We start from the raw sequence: 9192 nt of genomic DNA on the forward strand, positions 1-9192 counted from the left end.
CGACACCAGGAGTGCCGGGTTCGAATCCTGTTCTGGGCATGGGTTTACTTTGTGAGTGTCCCTTCATCAATTTCGGAAAAGGCCTCCACTTTAAACTGTAGGCCCAGTCCCGATTAGCCTTTCTGTGCATGAAGTGGACTTAAGCACAAACTCAATCAATTTTGGTGCCAGGACCTTTTGGTTCCTTAACATTTTTCTCACTTTGCACACCCTTTTACTTCTGGCCCCTGATTCACTTTCAGTGACGTATATGCTGAATGTGCAACACTGTAAGTGATGAAGTTCTGAACCTCGTGAAAGACCATACTCGTGCATCAGATGTACACTCTCATTTCTTTAGAGGCTTTCGTAACACGTAAGTTAAATACTAAATACGGTAAGCCCTCAATGGGTGGCAATACACATGTCACCTCAGCTTACGCAGACTCCAAACATTTTGTTGACAGCCTTGTTGCGTTTTGCTGGCAATGGTCTTCATTTCACTGTACAGTATAATCAGGCGTTAATCTACAAATGTCTGATGCAGGAGTGTGTTCGTTCAAAAATGTCACAACTGTATCATTTAGAGTGTGGGCCAGAGGTCGTAGGCGTGCAAGAGAGGAATGCATCAAATGTTAAGCACTAAAGAGTCCTGGCACCAAAATGTCCTGGACTCGTCAAGTTCATCAATAATCCTTATCTTCGCGAGTAGCCAAAAGTGGCAGAAAAGCGAATTAAAGTAGGCCTAAACCAAATCAATCCATCAATTGACCTTCACTCGCTTTGCATGTGATTTGCACCTGATTTCTTATATACTATATCCGAATCAAATTTTTGTTTGCGGAACTACAAGGTTTCAAACAGCGTTTCGTTTGAGTTTTAATCCCACATCATACATTTTAAGCAGTGATGAATTCAGGGGTGGCCCAGGGGGACCCCCCCCGTCCCAGGGAGGCACCCCCAGGAGGAGAGTGACGATTCAATTATTTAAGGTTAATCGGGACTGGATCTACAGTTTAGAGTGGTATCCGACCAACTATGTGCCTCCACCGGATATCGAACCCGTGACTCCTTGATTACAAGGAGGTACGACATCGGGAAGGCTCTCAAACAGTGTTTCCTGGTTTCCTATCAGGCCTAACGAAAGCAGTTATTTACTTTTGTGTTCCTCTTGTGTGGCCAATGACTTTGGTTTTCGCAGAAAACAAACAAAAGTCTCTCCAGACAGTTGTGTGTGCTTGCAAAACTGACCCACAACAAAAGACTTTAGCGAAGAAGCACTTTGATATCTCCGTAGTGGAACGGCCGAGAAAACAAAAGGCCTTAAATCCCAACGCTTTGTAGAGGAGGGAGAATCACTTTCTCGCGTTACGGGATGTGAACTCGTGATTTCTCTCATGCGAAGAGACTTGACTTGTTTCAAAGCGTCGGCACTCTTTCGAGCATCCTGAGCTCATTGATGTAAACAATGCCTCTTCTCGTTTCCCCTTAAACAATTAAAACACCCCTCGCCGCGTCTTTCCCCATGCAACAATGCTGATTGCTAATGTTCGTTGTTGGCTTCCCGAAACTTTAGTCTTGTTTTTCTCAACAAAACTCCGGAAGGTTTGTCCAGTCCGTGATCTAATGATGTATTATTAAAAGTCAGTATGCGCCGAAAATATGTATACTCGGGGACATGAAATTAGACCCCTGGCAGCTCATGCGCTGTTGCCACATATAGTCTCACAACTGGAGGTTGGCAACAGTGCATGTACTCGTGTTGCAGTCCGTGTTTGCAATATATGTGATACAAAATGGCAACACTGTGTGTTGGAAAGATCGGGGATGGTAACGCTGTATTTACATTTGGAGGAAGAATTGGTCGGACTATAATAGGCAACACTACATGCTGATGTTTCCGCATCGTTTGCGGAAACTTACAAGACTTGGCCCTCGCTCGCATTGCCTCAAGAGCGCCCACATGGGGCACTGAGATATCTGGGAAAAGTTCATGCAATTCGAATGGTGAAATTATATCGATATTTTATTACAAATAATATTGTTTTCCTGTGATTTACAGACTGTCAGTTACAGCAATGAAATGCTATGTCCAACAGAATAACGAGAGAACGTTTTCGTAAGAGACTGCTGTAATTTGGAGTGTGCGGGACGGGATTGGGAAGGAATTATTATTAATCCTTACATTCAGGACTGAAAAAAAATCACTATTTCTCCTTCAAGTGATTGTTTTTGCACTTCTGGAATAAAAACTTAATTTAAAATAAATTCAGATTCTTATAGTGCAGAAAATATCAAGAATTATTACCTCTTTCAAATAAGATCCTTTGGAATTTGTCGCCTGCTCGGGATTACGAAATCGTTTCCCGAAGTTGGGATCTGACCTTGAACATGTTCTACAAAAACCTTCGGCACGTAAAACCATGGTTCAGAGATATCATAAATAACAGTATATTAAGTGGTGTCTGTTTGATGTCTGTGCATTGTGAAAAAGTACAAAGAGACGAAGAATCGTCCATCAACAAAGTGATGTTTAAGGAAGCAAGGTTAGTCCAGTTTCTATCTAGTAAATGCTAGACTTGAGTCTGAACGCGTATTCAATGTCAAAGTAGGCTATTTTCAATTTGAACTTTGCGATTTGTAAAGTAATAATAATAAGGTAGTGATTGCTGCTACAACTTTTTCAAGTCTTCCCATTTGCCGGAAGCTTTTTGGTGTGGTAAATAATCTGTGGTGGTTAGATTAGGCTAGTTGGGTTTGGTTCTCGAAGAAGAAGAAGACGAAAATGGTTGAAGCAACAATGCCGACTTAATAATAATAATTAAAGTTTCTCTGACTGAAGAGCAAGATATGAAATCTTACTCTGCCACTACGTCATCGGGGAGACCCGTCAAGATATCTTGAACTTCACCTTGCTTAAAACAAAGTGAATGAACATGCAGGTGGACAATTTGCTTGATGACATTTACGCAACTGCCTCTACGTTACCTTAATGTGAAGAACCGCAGAATATCCACTAACGATCCTAGAAACGTATGATAAAAGTTGAAGAGGTGTATTTTTGAAGCAACGGAAAACCGAACATGTTCAGCGTTCTACGACCCACTTGAAATTTTCCGTCAAGGAAGAAGCGTAACGTGTTTCCGGCATCAACTCTAGAATCTTACAAGGTGTACTGTATCTACGGGTTGGGGGAAAGCTGGTTTTCTGGGCGACAGTAACGCCCTCACTGCACCTTGGGGACTCGTCCTACGTTGAGTGCTCTCACAGAAGCACTTTGCGGAATGTGGGTTGACACGTCGCAAGAACGATCATTTGTCAAAGTCTGCACATAAGGAGTCGATGTTCTCTGAGGTAAAAGCAAAAACGGTTGCCTTTCTCTCAAACGGAAATGCAAGTCTTTGAACCACTGTTGCCAGTGTGATTTTTTTTAAATTCTGTGTTTGCAGAAATTTTGAATTTGAAGTAAACTGTTTTGCTGTCTGGCACAAGAAGCAACATTCATGTTATTCTTTTCAATGTAATGCACCCAATTCAGCTTCAAACTGTCAGAACCAGACCCGGATTTTGGGGGGACTTGGGGAGCTACAGCCCCAGACTTCCATTTTGTGGCAAAAATACAAAAGAAATGTAACTAAAAATCTAACATTACTTGGCCTAAAGGTTATAACTGAAATTGAATGTAGGGGAGCTCACAGTGATGTTAGACCCAGGCTCCCACGTAAATACGGGAACGAAATTTTGTCATACCTGTAAGCGGTAATAATTTGCTTACCAGTCGGCAATATATAGTATAGTAAACTATTGCCTTGTAACCAAGGGGTCCCGTGTTCGATACCCGGTGGCAGGCCTGTACCCAGGGGAGGGGCCATGGCCTCCCCCCTCGGACCATGAAATATTTAAATGTAGACCTATAAAAAACTACCAAAAAAATTGATGATTTTTCAAATTTGTAAAAATTTCCATTTCATTCTTGCATAAATGAATGTGTTCGTTGTGCAGAAGTCTGTAGTCTTCAATATTGAGTAGTTCTAGTTTTATAATCATTGATAAAAGGTACCAGAGGTCCGATTCACCGATTTGGTTAGAACAGTCCATTACTTTTAATCACTGTCCCGACTTTCTTCGTGATGCGAAAATGTCTCTCTATTAGTTTTTTTTTGTTCACTCTCATTTAGACATGTTCTTTATTGTAATAGTAATTGCTAATACGCAACATGTAATTTATAAATATATTATTTATAAACATAGAATTATCATGAATTTTCAGTGGCGCTGGTACTTAGAAAAGTATGATTATATATTTGTAACTACGTCAAATTTCATTATTGAGATGTCACTGATGACACGTAAGCAATGGATATTCAACCAGTTTTTGCTTTTTTATATTGAAGATGTATCTTCGGTGCTTTCAAACTGATAGGGAGTGTCATTTCTTCCCTAGGTTCTATTTTGAGTTTAACATCACTGTATTCAATCATGTTGGCGATGGTGATTCGAATTATTGTGAAGATTCTTCTATCATAAGAAATCTTTCGAACTCTATCCTCGTAAATGTCGATTTCTTGATGTTCTTTTGTCGATTGTCAATTTCTTAACGTTGGTAAGCGTGCGATTGTTACTGTCATTTAAAATAAAATCGCCAAATATCTTGGTCTGAGTAGATCTGGCAACACTGAAATGATCGAAATGTCCTCGTTGATCTCGGAAAGATCTTTCCTTAATGTCTTCTGTGATTTAATTGCTTCACAGATTCAATTCCTGCAGGCTTCCGAACCGTACGAGAAGGAGAAAGCCAAATTTCGTTACACGAGTGAAAGGTAAGAGCAGAAAAACGTTTTTCTGTGAACCCGGGCTAACCTCAATGTCTTGGTAATGATCTTGCAAGATTGCAGGTGTACTTCCACCTGACGACAATGAATGGTCATCACGACGATGGCAGAAAGATTGCCATAGGCAATCACGAGCATTGGTGTATATTTTACTTTCCATAAAGTTCTCTTTTCGTTTGTTTATGTACAGAACGTGAGTCAGTAAACAGTATTTACTTGATTCTTTTAGCTTCTACCACCAATCCACCTGTAGTGGCTAGTTGCAAATATCTCCTTCTGAATCAATGCCCTTCTAAAATAGGTTGTCCAAAGCAACATGTAGCATGCGACTTTGACGCACGCTGTTGGAATCTTTCAACTGGTGTAGCAGTAACAAACCGACATGTAGCATGCGGCTCTGAGTTGCAGCGTTTTCTTGTGGCTCGCGAGCCGAGCCCCGTGGCAGAGTGCGCTACGACGTCAGGGGTCCTGGGTTCGAATCCCGTAATTGGTGTTACTTGTGAGTGTGCCTTCATCAATTTCATCACTCATCCTCATCTTCGCGATAACCAAACGTGGCAGAAATACGAAGTAAAATAAAATAATCCAAATCTATCGATCAGTTGTTCCACGACACTGCAAGATGCCGCATGCGTCAGCGATCGACAGAATACAGTCGCATGCTACATGTTGCCTAGATATTGTCTCAGTGAAATTGTAGCTTTTGGAAATGGCCGTATGAATAGAGGAAAACGGTCAAAGTTATTAAAATGTATATTATTGATTCGTACATTTGCAATGTTGTTTCGCACATTACGCCGTTAGAGATTTTTTTTCTTCAGTTATGGTCATATGCTGTGGGATTCAATTTTGCTGTTTTTTTTAATGCATATTAAAATATATGAAAATTACGAAAGGTGGGATATTAAGCTCGTCTACGAGCATAATTTTCCTACTGTAAAACACCTGAATTGTATTAATTAAGTACTCTTTAAAAATAATAATAATGGAGAAAATAAATGCTTCACATCCCCATCCAGAATCAGACGCCAGAGCCTCGTTAGTCTGTAAGAATGCAAAGATGTTGACATTCGGGCATCCAGTTAAGAGGCAGTTTTTAGTACTTACTCATGGATCGTTACGTGGAACGGCAGCTTACCTCACGTCAGATAGAACTCGGTTCAGTTTTTTTCACATAATGGGATACTTTTTTCCAAAGGCTGGTGTTTTCTCGGGATATGAAGCATGTGATTTCCGGATAGGCTTTCGAGAGCTAACGTCATCAGGGATTCAAGATGAGAGTGGCGTTAGCTGTCTAAAGCTCAATCCCTGAAGATGAGAGTGACGTTAGCTGTATGAAGCTCAATCCCTGAAGATGAGAGTGACGTTAGCTCTCTAAAGCTCAATCACTGAAGATGAGAGTGACGTTAGCTGTCTAAAGCTCATTCCCTGAAGATGAGAGTGACGTTAGTTCTCTAGAGCTCGATCCATGAAGATGAGAGTGACGTTAGCTGTCTAAACCTCAATCACTAAAGATGACAGTGGCGTTAGCTCTCTAGAGCTAAATCCCTGAAGATGACAGTGACGTTAGCTCTCTAAAGCTCGATCCCTGAAGATGAGAGTGACGTTAGTTGTCTAAAGCTCGATCCCTGAAGATGAGAGTGACGTTAGTTGTCTAAAGCTCATTCCCTGAAGATGAGAGCGACGTTAGCTCTCAATCCCTGAAGATGAGAGTGACGTTAGCTGTCTAAAGCTCAATCAATGAAGATGACAGTGACGTTGGCTCTCCAGAGCTAAATCCCTAAAGATGACAGTGACTTTAGCTCTCTAAAGCTAAATCTCTAAAGGTAAGAGTGACGTTAACTCTCGAAAGTTCGGAAGCCTAACTGGAAATCACCTTCTTCATATCCCAAGAAAACCTCTTCTCTTCATCATTCGCCGACAAGAAAGCTTCAAGAATTATTCCAAAACCTGTTTTTCTGTGCACATACACCTTACTTCTCCACTGGCCATTTCAAAGCGCAAGGAACAATGTTTCATATTCGCATTTGTCCTTCGGCTCAATGGAAAATTTTCCCCCCGGTAGACATTTTCACCTCGGGCTCGAATTTACTTCAAGAATGCTGGAAAACAGCGCCTCACACCGCTAATCTCAGAAGTGAACCAGTTTTGTTCTTCACAATTTCTCTTCGGCGTTTCCGGAAGTCCCCGAAGAACAACGTGACCAGGGAAATGATGAGTGCGGAAATTTCCGGTGCGTGGTCTAGAAAGTGCAAAACACATGTGTGTGTGTAGAGTAATAAGCGTGTAATAATTGAGTGCGAACAGAACCATTGCGAAAGTAAAATTTCTCGTCTATATTCATGCCAAACGGGAGCTGCCGTGTTACGTATGCACCAACAAGAATGCTAATAAGATAGGTTGACCGTCGAAATACCGCTTGCGGATTCTGGTCTAATCACTGCACGTTCTCAACCTTTGGTGCAAATGGTCCCGGGTTCGATTTTCGGCGGGCTGTTGCCTATATTAAAACTTTGTCAATATTGCATTTGGTTGAATTGATTGATTGGATTGTTGGTTTAAGTCCACTTTATGTACAGAAAGGCCAATCGCGACTGGACCTATAGTTTAAAGTAGGATTCGAACCACTGAGCCATGTGCCTTCACTGGAACATTGCATTTTGTTATTAGTCACTGAAACAGGGTTTCTCTCTCCCCGATGGCGTAGTGGTATCGTCGCCGCCTTGTAATCAAGGGGTCGCGGGTTCGGATCCCACTTTAAACGATAGGTCCAGTCCCGATTAGCCTTACTGTGCATAAGGTGTACTTAAAGCAACAATTCAATCAATCAATCGTGCATACCTTGACAAGACAAAACAGTCATATGTACTGTATTTGTTCATAATGATATTACATATAATTACAATAATTAATCTGCATTACCTATGTTGTAAATGTCCTGGGTTCGATATCTGGTGGAGGTGGAGGAGTGGTTCGGATCCCACTTCAAACTGTAGGTCCAGTCCTGATTAGCCTTACTGTGCATAAAGTGGACTTAAAACACCAAATAAACCAAGCATCTATGTTGTAAATATGCACCAGGCTTTGCAATGGGTATTATACCTTTTAAGAGTCCAAAGTTTTCATTATGTATCAACATTTTGAATGGTCATGATCCATTTATTAATTCCGTCATTTCAAATTATAAATTATTGCAGAGTCAAATTTGTAGATAATATAAAACAAAATATTCATTTTAAAAATAATACGATATCAATTAAACTGACTATTAAAAATGAATGCTGCTGGTGCTACAACTACTAATGATACTATACGTTAGTTCTGAGGAGCAGTTCTTAAAGTTTATACTTTATAGAGAAGAATATAGCTTATGCATGATGTGGGACATTATCAACATTCCTTTTTTGTATAAGAAACTCGATTATAACAAAACAGTAGAGTGCTTTATGGTCGGTAAGTTTTGAAAGCTAACCAAAAGTACAGATTTCGAATTTATGCTGTTTGGAATTGTATAAGTTTCACCTTTTATTTAATTTTTATCTTTTTTAAATTAATAATCTTTACATTAATCAGATTTATTACTATCTTTGTAGAACGGATGCGAAGTGGAAAATTGAACTTGAGATTTACTGAAACATAAACGTAGATAGAACTTACAGAAATAAGAAAGTTGTGCATGAAAATGTATGATCATTTGATCAGTCAAAAAGATTTATGGCCTAATTATATCTGCTGCATGATAAATTTTCATGAATGTGAAGCAGGTTCATTAATTCCGTCAGTATTTTTAATGGAATGTTCCATGTTTACTAAATTCGAGTAAATATGCGCAGATGTATAGATTGATACCATAGAATGCTTATAACGATCTAAAGCCATTCATGTCTTTATAGATTTACTAACGAACTCTCTAACCTTCTTAAACCCGAAAGTTCATAGCTGCAGCAACACAGGCCTTCCATCTGTCCCTATCCTGAGCAAGATCTACATACTCTTTTTCCATCCCTACCAATTGTAGGTCCATCTCAACGTTATCCCTCCATCTTCGTCTTGGTGTTCCTACTGGTCTTTTACCATCAGGTTTCCCAACGTCAATCCTGTCAACTCTTCTTTCCTCTCTCATTCGTGCCACATGGCCAGCCACCTAAGTCTTCTTGGTTTAATCATTGTAATAATATCTGGACATGAATACAAATTATGTACTTCTAAATTATGTAACCTTCTCCACTCACCTGTCTCCTCATCCCTTTTAGGTCCAAAGATTTGACTAAGGATCTAATTTTCAAATACTCTCAATTTATGTTCCTCTTTCAATGTAAGAAACCAAGTTTCGCATCCATATAATATTAGGCAAAATTACTGTTTTTTATATTTTAACTTT

At 39.9% G+C, this 9192-nt stretch overlaps 1 protein-coding gene across 24 annotated transcripts in view; it reads left to right on the plus strand.

The window, feature by feature from the left end:
- The window catches only part of LOC145996124 (coiled-coil domain-containing protein AGAP005037), a 1065133-nt gene that overhangs the window by 896228 nt on the left and 159713 nt on the right, over positions 1-9192 (plus strand). The gene's annotated exons all lie outside the window — the stretch shown is intronic.

The sequence above is a fragment of the Lepisma saccharinum genome, chromosome 12, assembly GCF_977018435.1.
Source record: "Lepisma saccharinum chromosome 12, izLepSacc3.1, whole genome shotgun sequence".
Classification (NCBI taxonomy): domain Eukaryota; kingdom Metazoa; phylum Arthropoda; class Insecta; order Zygentoma; family Lepismatidae; genus Lepisma; species Lepisma saccharinum.